The sequence below is a fragment of the Notolabrus celidotus genome, chromosome 4, assembly GCF_009762535.1.
Source record: "Notolabrus celidotus isolate fNotCel1 chromosome 4, fNotCel1.pri, whole genome shotgun sequence".
In the NCBI taxonomy this organism is placed as follows: domain Eukaryota; kingdom Metazoa; phylum Chordata; class Actinopteri; order Labriformes; family Labridae; genus Notolabrus; species Notolabrus celidotus.
The window spans coordinates 6,947,465-6,959,954 of NC_048275.1; the positions used below are offsets into that span (position 1 = coordinate 6,947,465).

At 40.1% G+C, this 12,490-nt stretch overlaps 1 protein-coding gene and 1 long non-coding RNA gene across 2 annotated transcripts in view; one reads left to right on the plus strand and one right to left on the minus strand.

The window, feature by feature from the left end:
• The window catches only part of LOC117811938, a 103,544-nt gene extending 91,788 nt beyond the window's left edge, over positions 1-11,756 (minus strand). Inside the window, exon 1 of the long non-coding RNA XR_004631088.1 lies at positions 11,312-11,756. This is a non-coding gene — a long non-coding RNA (uncharacterized LOC117811938). The remainder of the gene's footprint in view (positions 1-11,311) is intronic.
• The window catches only part of LOC117811937 (neurexin-1a-like), a 404,484-nt gene that overhangs the window by 73,649 nt on the left and 318,345 nt on the right, over positions 1-12,490 (plus strand). The gene's annotated exons all lie outside the window — the stretch shown is intronic.

A 12,490-nucleotide genomic window follows, 5' to 3' on the forward strand; every position in this document is an offset into this window, starting at 1 on the left:
CCACAGGACACAGATGTCACTCATGTGTTAATGGTGATTTCACACTCACATCTTATTCATATTTCTTGTTTATAAGGCAAGATGTCACTACTTTACCAAAAGCACTGGATACAAAATAATTGCTGGCTAAAGCTTGAGTGGAGGAAGATTGAAAGGAACATAAGAGCTTCTCATTCCCGCCTCAGAGCCCTCGTGTCCCATTATTTCCATGTATTCATAAATAAGTGCACTGATAAAATCCATGTTATGTTTTATTGATGGTAAACTGAAAGAACTGGTTACTCTGAGCGAATGTCAGGAAATACTCCATACTTTTACACCAAACTTTGTGGATGTTAACTTCTACATCACAGCCTTGTAGAATAGTGAATATTATGACAGATAATGCAGTCTCAGAGTGAAGACCCAACACACAGTTAATATACTCACAAAGGTTAGGTGATGTTAGTTCATGACGCCTTCAGTCACTAGATGTGGTTTGATCATAGCAGGCTGAAAAGGCACTCATGTAGACCTTTAGATTTGATTTTTTTTACATTGCCAATCCAGATTTAGAAAAGTCATAATTCATGGGACAATATGGGAAAATTATATAGTACAGTTTTACTTATTTTAAGCTATTTAATTTAGTTTTTTGGGTTTTTTTGCCATTTTAAATTAACTACTTTGCCTAAAAATGGGCAGGGCCACTTGTTAATGCAAGATTCAAGATTCAAGAAAGCTTTATTGCCAAGTGAGCTTGACTTGATGATTGAAACCCTTGTCCCTAACAAGACAGTAAGGACACAGCAAGATGGTAAGGACAATAAATATAGAAATCTAAAATCTAATCTAAAAATTCTAAATAAAAATACCATCTGTACAAAGAAAGGTATAGAAGGGTTTTAATTTTTGTTATATTTTTGGCCTTTTTGCCTTTATTTTATAGGACAGCTGAAGAGAGACAGGAAATGTGGGGAGTAGAGAGTGGGGGAAGACATGCAGGAAATGGTCGACCGGCCGGGAATTGAACCGGTGACCCCTGCGACGAGGACTGTAGCCTCTGTATGTGGGGCGCTTAGACCGCTAGGCCACCAGCGCCCCAGAAGTACTTTTAAAGACATGAATAAGTTAAATTAGCCTAAGCCAAAGTGCACATTTAGTAGATTAATATTGTAATAAATTATGTTATGGATTAAACTACAATATTGCACATGGATATTGAGGTATTGCACCGGAAATCAAAGTATTGCACATGTATGTGATCTGTCACAGGAGTCTTTAGTGGTTTACTGTTGATTGTTCACGAGGGATGAGCCGCTCTCATTAATACTACATTGTACACAAAAAATCATTTTAATACCAGATACCAATTTTAATGTAATTCAAACCAAAATTATCTAACAACACTTTTTATAGCATGCCCAGACTTTACTTTTAATAATGTCAAAAAAGGTGACCTAACATGAATCTATCAGGAACAAGTACTTGGAAACAGAAATAAGAAAAAAGTTCCTTTAACAGGCAGAAACCTCGAGCCAACCCAAACTTCCTGATGGACAACTAAACACCACCAAAGTAATCATACTCTGTAAATGTAGGTCAATACTGGGGAAGTACAAGCCTGATTTATAAAACTGTTCAACAGAGAGTAGAAACTCTGTCTGCTGCTACCAGGGAAATTAAGTTGTGATGAAGCCACAGTGAGAAATGAGTGTTATAATGTTCATATTTTACCAAAGTGGATTGTTGCTTTAAGCGTGAAACCTGACAAATGAGGTACTGAGGAAGCTAAAGGCCACTTTTTGCAGACTAGAAGAGAATGACCCGTGCCGCAGTGGCTGAGGGAGGCAAATAGGGACCTAAATAAAGACAAATTGCCGTGGCCACATTGTGGTGAGATTGCATTTACTGACGGGGGAGAGAGTAACAGCTCATTCTCCAGAGAGACACTTGAATAAATAAATCATGCCGCCTGCACATGATACTGACAGAGCTCCTATGTGTGGAGTATGGAGACTGTAGAGAGGGATGAATGGAATATAGATAATAAAGGTTGGGTATGTTAAATGCAAGCAAGCGTCACTATGTCAGCCATATGGAGGTGTCATGTTAGAGATAATGCTCGCCACATGTTTGAGTAATACAATGGAATTCCTACCAAAGCTGTAGATCCAATCACTTCATACTTTACAGGTGACAAGAAACAATAATAGATGATATGACATGACATACTGCTGGGATTCATGGGGTTCCTGGCTTTGGCTGAATTTCCTCCAAACATCTTGAGCAAATGTGATTACAGCCAAAAATTTGTATACAAAGATATTCACAGAGCACTGCTGCAGCGCCTCCAATACATAACATCTTGTGTCTGGCACTCCTCGAGACCTTGATATCTCCTGTAGGAAGCCGTGATAGTCGTGTCTTGGCAATAAGAGCATTCATAGTATTTAAGCTGGCATCAAGGTACAAGGAATACTGTATGCAAGTGTTGGTTCATTTAAAAACTCTGAGAGTGTAGAGTGTCTGCAAGTCACCACACATCTATGAATATTCAATAGAGTCATTATTGACATTTCTTTGTTGTTTTTTAATAAACAATGTTAGAAAGGAGAAGATTAATCTGTATGTGTGTCCATGGGGTTTATGATCAAATCAATAGGCTATGAAGACATGCTGAACAGATCCCTAAAATGAACTTCTTTAGGCTGGTAAAATCAGAGCAGAGTCGTTAATGGTTATGTCTTTTATAAATTTATAGCTCAATATACCGTTTGGCCTCAAACCTTTCATTACTCTCTGCTAATCCTTTTTTCTCAATAAAGCACAGAGTCCCTCATCATTTTCAAGGTAGCTTCTGTTCTGCTAGCATCAATATATTTTTAATGAAGGGGCCACTTTTATGACACTTCCTCAAAGGCTGCATCATGATACCGTCAGTTTATGTTCTTATTAAAATTTAAATGTGGACCGCCATCAAAAGTAACATTTTTTAAACTTGTTTTGCATTTAAAACAAAGATTTAACACACACTGCACTGTGATCAAAAGAGCTCAGGGCTTTGATGGCACTTTGAAGAGATGTAGTTTTTGAATATCAGTGCATGAATAATGGACAGAAAACCGCAGTGTAATGTTAGGGAAGAGCTATGCAGGGGAAAACTACAAGCTTATGAAATGAACTACATCTGAAAGATAGTTCACATTTTAAGGGCTCTTGTCGTTTAATCAGGTTACAAATAAAATCAGCCTCTCAATTGACTCCAGAGGGAAACATCAGCTGTATTTAGAGTTTAATTGTCAGTGAAGAACAGCGCCACCTTGTTCATCATTTGGTGCAAAAGCATAAAGAGACCTATGTTTTTATTTAAGTTTTCCAAGGACATAGTCTCCTGATGTGGTCATTCATTCTTCATTTTCTGAAGCAGAACCATAGACTGTAAAAAAATTGAAGTAGTATTTGACGTTACCCACAGTGGCGGTTCTGGGGAGGGGCCAACAGGGGCCAGTGCCCCTGTAAAACTGAACCTGGACCCCCCCCCCCCCCCCCCCCCACACCAAAATAATACTATACAATAAAAAAAGCTTCCGTATCGCGCCGATGTTACAGGCAGAACACATGAGTGTGGCACTTGGTTCCAGTCCCTTAGAGCGCTAAGGGACTCATGTTGAGTGTGAACAGCCAAACAGCTGCTGTCAGTCTGCATTTTGATCTAGTACACAGTAGTATATATGTCTAGTGTATAGGGATGCACTGATGTTTTGCCAGTTTGTTCTCAGCCAGTTTTGTCAGGGTTGAATGTGTCCCTCTGACAACATCCTTGGCCCCAGCATGCCCCCCCCCCCAGTAAAATTGGTCTAGAACCGCCACTGGTGACCCATCTGTTCCTGAGCGCTGTTTTGAAGCCAATCGTAGGTGGGTGCCATATTGGAAATGCTGAACTCTACCTAACTTCGTCCAAGCTAGTGTGAGGTAAAGAGGCGGGCCTTTAGCCTTTTCGCTAACAGCTACTGAGTGCCCGCCTGTCAATCAAGTCAGCCACGCCCTTATTTTGACAAAACTCTTAAGTTTAATATCTTGGAAAATACTGAGTTATAAAAAAGTCCAACCCTCATACAGTGTGTGCCGATAGAAAAATTAGCTACTCAGACACAAACCGTTTTTTGAACCAGTCTGTAAACATGTTTATTTCTGCTGTAAAGATCGTCTTCTTTGAATGGGTGTGTATGTGGTTTTCGGTGTTTCTGCAGCCAGCCTCAAGTGGACACTCGATGAACTGCAGTTATTAGCACTTGGGGCTTCATATCTTAAGACCGGAGGTTGCCACTTGAGCACAACAGCCCAAAACAAACCCATCTGAGCGAACACCAGATACTGTGACAAATTAATGTGGATTAAGCTCCAATTTTGGGATTGAATGTTGTACAAAGCTTCAGTCTTGTAAAACCTGGGACCTGTTACGTTCAGTTTATTGGTTTCAGTTTGTTCTTTTCAGTGGAGTTTACTTTCTTTTTCTGTGAGCTGTAACATGTTGATATTCAAGCCTGTTTCATAAACTTTAATTGGTTGACCTACAATATTTAGAGACATTTTTATGTGATTGAGCAGTTTTGAGTAGAGCAGAGGTTAAACACTTAGAGTAAGTTTGTGAATATGAGTGTCTTTCAGTGACATGTGGCTCTATGTGGTTTCACCTCTACGCACAATCCCTTTCCATTACACATCATAGTCAGTTAAAATACATTCATTGATAAGACCAGCTTTTAAATCCTATTAATGCATATTTTTGTGAATGTAAGAATATTTTTAAAGCCTATTTAACATGCCTAATCTGAATAGAGCTTTTACACACATCAAGGCCCCTGAGGCATCTTCTCATTCCTTCTCTGTGTCCCACGCTGTGTAACGAGTCATTGACGTGGGCTTGTTAGGTAGTAATTCATGACCTGCGACCTACATTGGTGACCCTAAAACCTCAGCGAAGTATCAGGAGGTCAGTCCTGACTCAATAAATTCCAAGACCAAGCATCGGCATCCTCGGATAGAGCTGCAATAAAACCGGAATGGCTCATAAACAGTGCCCTGTGGACTGAAAATACTCTTCCACCGTGTTGCTTTAAGTGTCATTTTAACATCCTGCTCATGTTTTGGTGTGCTATTTAAATACTCTGAGATGTATTCATTTTCAGTATGAGAATGTCTTGGGTTTATCTGCTGCTTCAGCTGTTTGTTAGTGTCAGAAAACTGCACGGTTCCCTTGTTAGAGTTCCCGATAATGCTTTTATCGTGTTCCAAGTAAGAGTGTAATGAAGTGACAAATGCATTGGCAGTTAGAGAGCAGTCCTGTTATTTAGGGGCTGTTGTGTTTTTATGCACTACATTAAGCCGTCTTGTCTTTTGCAGCGCAGAACTGATAAAAATAGATTCTATTTCTGTCTGTTAAAGAGACATCAAAAAGATTTCCCACTCTGTCCACGACTGTAGGGCTGTGTGACACTAAAGCTGTGACCCACATCTCTTCCGAAGTGTTGCTGGATCCCACTGGGGAATTTTGACATTTCCCGATGTGTTCTTTTTATTTCATTTTTCCTTCCACACTCTGCTCCTGACAGCTCTGCTTCCTTGTTAATTTTGAGCTTTGCAGGCTTTGCATATGTCCTTTTTTTTTTTTCTCCTCCTCCTCTTTCAAAAAGGCCCATGAATTGCTCGTCCACTAGCGGCGCAGTGACAATGAGCACTCCAATATGAAATAGATTTATGAGCGCTAAACCTTAATAAAGGGTGACCCTGAGAGCCACATCTGCCATTAAGCACCATGTCTCCATAATTTACAACTCTGACTATGTGGGCATGCTCTCAATACTCTCTTATACAGTGCTTTACATTTTCATTTATATACACTGTCTGGTCGGTTTGATCGATTGCCCATTAAAATGTAAGGGTCAGAAACGACTTCAATTCATTATTGTGACAAAGGTTATGCTGTGCAGCCCGCGCTGTTGATTGATTTGCGAGGTATATCAATATGCTAATATTGAAGGACCCACAGTGATGGATGTGTTCGGAAAAACCTTCCTTAAACTTTGCCTGATGTTTGTCTACAATATCAGACTACATGATCTGAATAAAGTTAACCCAACTATGAGCACGCAGTACAACTTCAATGACGTTACATGCAGTCTAATCTAAAATAAGACACTGTTTTGAAGTATGAAGTCTTCCAAGACGTGCTCTGTGATTGGTCTAACACACATCCTGTTGTTTACTTTGTTCCCATTGAGCTGTCTTCTATCCCCCTTTGATTTTCACACTAATGACATACATTAGAAGAGAGAGAAAAACAATGTTCCAGCCATGTTTCTACAATAAAGGAGGATGTAACATGTTTGAAAGAGCGTCCTGATTGGCTGCACTGTTTGTTCCCTGTGATCCCTGTTGTCTCCCCTCCCTCGCGAGTCGCCTGCGGTAACAAAGGCACCGGTGTGAATCCTATCCCAAGTTGGTCCCTGGAGGAACTTCATTTAATGAGCTGCGTACAGAACCCACAGTGAAGTGGGTGCTTTTACCTTGAGATGGGATTTCTCCTTTCTACATACACGGGCCCGAGGGCTACATGGAATATAGAAATCAGAGTTACTGCTACATAATGGCATAATTATAGCTGTGGTTTAACATCGTGAAGCATCCTCCTGCAGGCATGCATATGGAACACAAACTGATGTGAATTATGTGTCTTCTTGATTTAAACAATTTCTCAATGCACATTTGTGTGGAGGTGTTTCGGTGATGAGCATCAGTTACACTGAGTGGGAAGGATCTGAGTGATGTAGATTAGTTTTGGATGCGCATTAAAGAATTTATATCTCTGAAAGCAATCAACCTGTTTGCCAGACGAGGACATTTATAGGACAGTTCTGTAAAAGCTTGGGCATATGTTCAGATGCTCCAATGCAAATGTCTTCTTCTCTCTACATAATCTGCACATGGCAACCATAGTTTGATTAAATCCTGCAATAAGTTTAATTCTTTCAGCAGCTTCAGGACTGAAGGAACAAGTTGTAACTGAGCTGGAAGTTGCTAGAAAGCATGGAAGTACTCTTTGAAATGTCGTCTATCTTTACTTTTTCTTCTTGTGCTTATCTAAGGTTGGGTTACATTGAGAGTAGGCCAGGTGTGAGTCATTGCAGAGTCATTCTCAGACCGGTTATGTGATATAATCCCTCCAGCAAGCTCTGGTTCTACTTTTGGGTCTCCTCCTAGTCAGGGGCGGGGTCAGACGTTTACTGGGGTGGCACAACTGGGGCACTGATAGAGCAGGGGTGGCCGAGGGATGTGCACACATGCACATTAATAGTAGGGATGGTCATTCCAAGCCAAAATACCATTTGATAATCACTGGCTGCTATTTGGCGATTATTCATCATCGAGCGTTAACCTGCACCGGGAGGAGGTGCTGCTAATAGCGAACACTGGCAGCGTCTGACTCCACCTTAATGCCGGTGTTTCTGTGACGCAGCAGCGGTCCCTATACGTTAACATTTACAGCCATGCTTAGTCTGTGGGAATAGCTCTGTTTCTGAATCTCACACCACTAACACACTCCATCCCGGAACCTCTGGTCTTTAGACCTGGGTCTCCTCTCCATCCCCCGGACTAAGCTGTGGACTTTTAGAGGCAGAGCCTTCAGTGTGGCAGCCCCTACTCTGTGGAAATCTCTCCCTCCCGACATCCACAGCGCCCCAACTCTGTACAGCTTTAAAAAAGCAGTATTCCTCAAGGCCTTTCCCCATTAGCTCGTATTGTCCCCACGTACCCCCCAGACCCCCTACCTGACCCCGTGAAGCGACCTTAGGTTTCTTGAAAGTAATTCCAGTTACTATTATTTATTATTACTACACACGTATTACCAGCAACTGTCGCTAATGTTTTCTTATACTTTTGCAATTGATTGAAGTTAGCATTCTTCTTCTTCTTCTTCTTCTGATACTTAATGCAGTTAGCAAACAGCTTTAAGATGCTCTACAGCAAATATCTGGAAGGAATACCGTATTACAACCAGGCACCGGTGAAAGCAATGAAAAGTGAGATGATATTCATTTTAACTTTTCAATTTTTAATAAGTGAATCAATATTCAAGCAGTCGAAAATCATGCCCCGTCCCTAATTAATAGCATTTACCCTCTACAGCTGCACTATCTACCTTAAAACTATCATCTAAGTTGCATACAGTTGTTATATTACTGTGTATCATTATTGACTTCAAAAAGAAACACGACACACACATGTTCTGAGCTTCATTCTTTAAGAGCTCAGTAAGAAGATGTTTGTCCAAAGTCACAGCTGAGAGCATTAAAACAACAATGTGCAAAGAAAATTACTGCCAGCCTGCTACAAACAACCCAAACTGTTGATTTGAACACAAGTCCTGCTTCTGACTTGACAAATACCCAGTCCCAGTAAAGGATTTTGGGTGGCGCTTTCCTTGTCTTAAAACCAGTCAAAGCACCTTTACACTACTTTACCATTCATCCCCTCAACATCCTGTACATCAATGGGAAAGGACGAGATGCTATGTGCAGATGTGTGTGGGTGGTTTTATTGCATGGGAGCTATTTGGAGTTCAATGTTTTGCAAAAGGACACTTCGGCATGAAGGCAATGGGAGCTGGGATCAAACCACCAAACTGTCCATTGAGAGAAGACCAACTCTACCGCTGAGCCACAGCCACACCGGTAGGATCCACAATGTCCTTCTTTCAGTCACCACTCACAGCTCAAGCCCACAAGTGATTGTTGGATTATCGAGGTGAAACACAACTTTGCCTCCTCACCACAATACAGCTGACACCAAACCAAGCCACCTAAAGACCTCACACTGCTGACCCAGAGTCTTGAACAAAACCCTGCAGAGATTATTTTTATTGGCGAAGAACTTCAAAAATGCTCAAATATGTAAAAAATGAAAATTGGATGATAACACCACATTCAGTGGAAATCAATAACTGTAGTTCTAAGTCATGTCCTCACTGTTCAGCACTGTTTTGACTTTTCCCGTCCTCTGTGCTGCGGTGAGGAGCTCTTATCTGAGCTGCTCCATAACCTTCCCCAGGGCGGTCGCTGGCTAATATCCTCACCCGGGTTTAGTCCAGGGTAGAGACCTTTGCTCTCCGGCTCTCTCGGTGACCACAGGTACACAAAAACAGAGCACTATCTCTCCGCCAGCCCGTTCAGTAAATGGGGAAGACCATTGTAGTGAAGCTTTTAGCTAGCATCCTGGGGAGTCCTGAAGCCGATGACATTTCTAAATGGACAAACAGAGCACTCGGGTAGACAGAGGCACTTACTCCACTGAGACACTTCGATTCCCTCTTTGTTACCTTTGGGTGTTTTTGCAGGGTGTATGCATCCACATAAAGCATATTGCTGCACTTCTGTTTCCCTTGAACGTGAGCTTCTTTCATCACATTTACTGTATATTTAGCATGTTTGGTATTAGACCAAAATAAACAACCACACTAAAATAAAAAACACATTTCAGCAGCTCACACATCATCTTTATTTGAGGTGTTTTTTTAAAGGCTGGAATAACTTTAGCGCAGACATTAAATGTGATGGAGTATAATTGGCAGCCTAAGCCTGAATGTTTATCACATCTAAGATTTCACACAACTGCGTCTGCATCTTAATTTGTGAAAATGAAGACGTCTCCATCAAAGCCGCAGACCGGAGACCAATTTATTTTTATTTAGGTGATCAACAGACACATCATATTACTTTTGTAGAGGCTCCCTCCACAGGCTGTGCGACTTATGTTGTGGATAGACACCACACAACCCCAAAATATGGACGCCATATCAGTTAGCGGGATGTAGGTCAGCACAGAATGGACTTTTTTTTTTCTTTTCCATGAGAGAGTCTTCATGATAAAATTAATATTTGAACAGCAGCACTCTGCCAAGCCTCATCCCTCAAACAAAATGTTTATTTTTACAAGAATCTATTCAGTTCAATTTGGTATGAAATGAAACATCAGGATAATCTTTGAGGTCAAATAACAGTCAGCGAACCTTACACGGTTCAGCGACAGTGTTTCCCTCTGTGACATTCTGGGGCTGGTGATGGACAGTTTTGAAAACAAGGACCAAAGCTGATGCGGCAGAACCAGACGCATCACCTTTAGTCCCGTCTGTCCTTCAGCTTTTTTTGGGACCAGTCTCCACAGTGTCACCGTTCTCAGTGGAAACTAATGACTGTGTCAGCTGACAGGATAACTGTGTAATGAGTAAATCTGCAGATGATGACGCCTTGAAAAAAACACTAATATAACTGGCGTTTAGTCAACTCTTTGTTTTAAATACAAAGAGAACTTGCACCTTGCAACTCACTCGCACCTTAATCACATCGCGAGTGACGTGTTACGCTGTCAGCCCTGTGGTGAACAAATGTGCAGTATTTCTTGACTTTGCAAAGTACCCCCTCTGGTTTAAACCATAGATATAAAAAAAATGGAGGTAGTATCCTTGACGTCACCCATCTGTCACTGAAGTTTTGAAACTAATTGTCAGCAGGCGCCATATTGCAAACGCTGAACGCAACCGAATTTCTGTCAAGCTAGCGTGAGGTAAAGAGGCGGGCCTTTAGCCTCTTCGCCAACAGCTACAGGGGGCCTGCCTGTCAATCAAGTCAGCCATGCCCGTATTTGGGCAAAACTCTTAAGTTGAATATTTTTGAAAAATACAGGGTTGATTTGAATGCACACTTTTTAACTTTGAGGTGCATGTGTAGCCTGCCTACACCTTAAATAAGTAGTAAGGAGCCTGGAGTTCTTATGCCTAATTACTTTAGTAGAGTAACTCAGTAATATTATAAATCTTGTGTCATAAAATAAACCCTTCCCTCTGGAAATGACTAAGATTTAGTGAAAAAACAAAGTAAAATGTTTAAAAGCATACTGTCTCTTTACATTTTGTAAAGTTACCTTACAAATAATAGTAATCAAAAATCAAAAATCCAATATTAAATTTTCCTTTTAGTTATTTTCAGTTTCTGTATTCAACAATGTTTGACTTATATCACAATGTGACACATTTAAACCAAAAAAAACTATTTCAGTTTCAGTCTTAAAACTAAATAAGTCCTCTTATATTGTTCCCTTAAGTTTCACAAAATAAAAACAATCAGTTGTACCTCTATGCTAAACCAACAAATTAATATATTCTGAAAATAAAAACCTTGTTGCAGGTCTGTACTGATGAGTGTATGCATTGTGACCAAAAACTCAGCAGCTTCACTCAAACAGAGCAGAATAAAATAAAAGATCAGGACAGTACCTTTTTACAGATGTGAAGTCCACAGAGTGGTGCACGCATCCATAGCTCTCCTTAACGAGCAAGCGAGGCTGCAGTGACGTCACAGGTCCGGTGGTAATCCAAAGTTGCCAGAGGAGCTCTGAGCATGCGCAGGTGGCTCACAGCGCTGTCCGGTTGTAGTTTTCAGTGTCCAGGTGTTTCCAGAGTCCAGACGAAACTCCAGGGTCGAGCTGGATAAACTAGCAGCAGCTGCGTTTTTGAATCCCTCTCAATGGTGAGTTCAGTTATTTACAAACATGTCTTCTTACAGAGCACCTTAGAAATAATCCAGAGACAAAGTTTAAACACAAAAGTCTGTGAAAAAACTCCTGAAAATCCACTGAGCAGAAAACTTCAGGATGCCTCGTTAGTGTCGTCTTTTTTTCTCTCTCACGAGCCTCAGCTGTTCATCACGTGAGCCAATTAACACACCTGGAAGTGCGTCAGTGACCAGGTGCACTTCTGCTCATTGATATCATCTGAAGGATTTTAAACATTTTTAACAACATAAATAAATTTTAAAAAATCAATGAATTTTAAACATTATTATGAACTTGCATTAATTACAACACGTTTTTTTTAAATAACAAAATATGTATTTTAATCACACTCTTTTTAAATCCGTATTTATTTGTTTATGTATTTATTTACCAACCATTTTGAAATTGGACTTATTGCACTTTATTGATCACCCAATTGGGGAGAACCACCGGTACCAGCAGCTTACAACATGGGACATGAGAATACAACACAGTACTTTAATATTTAAAAAAATAAAATAATAATAATAATAATTATAAAAGTGAATATAAAATAAAATATAGTAAATAAAACAGATGTATACACTATGTACACTTCTATCTTATGTCTTTATTTATTAGGATCCCCATTAGCTTCCACATTGTGGTTGCTAGCCTTCCTGGGGTCCACAAAACAAAAACAAAAACAAGAAAAACAATGATTTAAAAATCACACATTATCCATAAAACAAAGATGCAATAGCAGCCAATTCTAAAAATCAAGAATGAAAATGAAAAATAAACTAAGTATCTGAGCAAATAAACGATGAGTAGCATTAAACTACAAATAATGGAAACAAAAACAAAATTGTCACAAACACATGGCACCAAAAATAAATAAAACAACAACTTTCAAAACAGT